This window comes from Sceloporus undulatus, unplaced genomic scaffold, assembly GCF_019175285.1.
Source record: "Sceloporus undulatus isolate JIND9_A2432 ecotype Alabama unplaced genomic scaffold, SceUnd_v1.1 scaffold_16845, whole genome shotgun sequence".
NCBI classification, from domain to species: domain Eukaryota; kingdom Metazoa; phylum Chordata; class Lepidosauria; order Squamata; family Phrynosomatidae; genus Sceloporus; species Sceloporus undulatus.
In genome coordinates this window covers 615-1,106 of record NW_024819761.1, presented here as the reverse complement: position 1 = coordinate 1,106, position 492 = coordinate 615, and positions in this window count along the sequence as shown.

Genomic DNA, 492 nt, shown 5'->3' with positions numbered 1-492 from the left:
TCCGGGTCCTGTTCTCTGGAGCAGCAGAAAACAAGCTTGCTCCCTCCTCAATATGACATCCCTTCAGATATTTAAACAGGGCTATCATATCCCCTCTTAACCTTCTCTTCTCCAGGCTAAACATCTCTGTTTGATGCAGTCTTTCAGAGACTGTAGATAGACAACGAAGAACATACAATGCTCCAAATAATTCAAAGGTTTATTGAATGTTCCTGTAATAAAAAAGATAGTTTAAAAGCAAATGCTTTGTAGCAGAATTAGAAAAAAAGATTATACTAGATATTTACAAAACACAAGAAAAAAGTCTGAAGGCTGCCTGACCAAAAAAGCATTTTCAACTGCTCACATTTCTCCTCAATGTGAATTTTATTATGCCTTAACAGGTGTGAAATCTGAGAAAAACATTTCCCACAGTCCTTGCATTCCTATTGTTTCTCTCCTGTATGAATGCTATGGTGGTTTGTAAGGCTGGCACCTGACGGAAAAGACTTG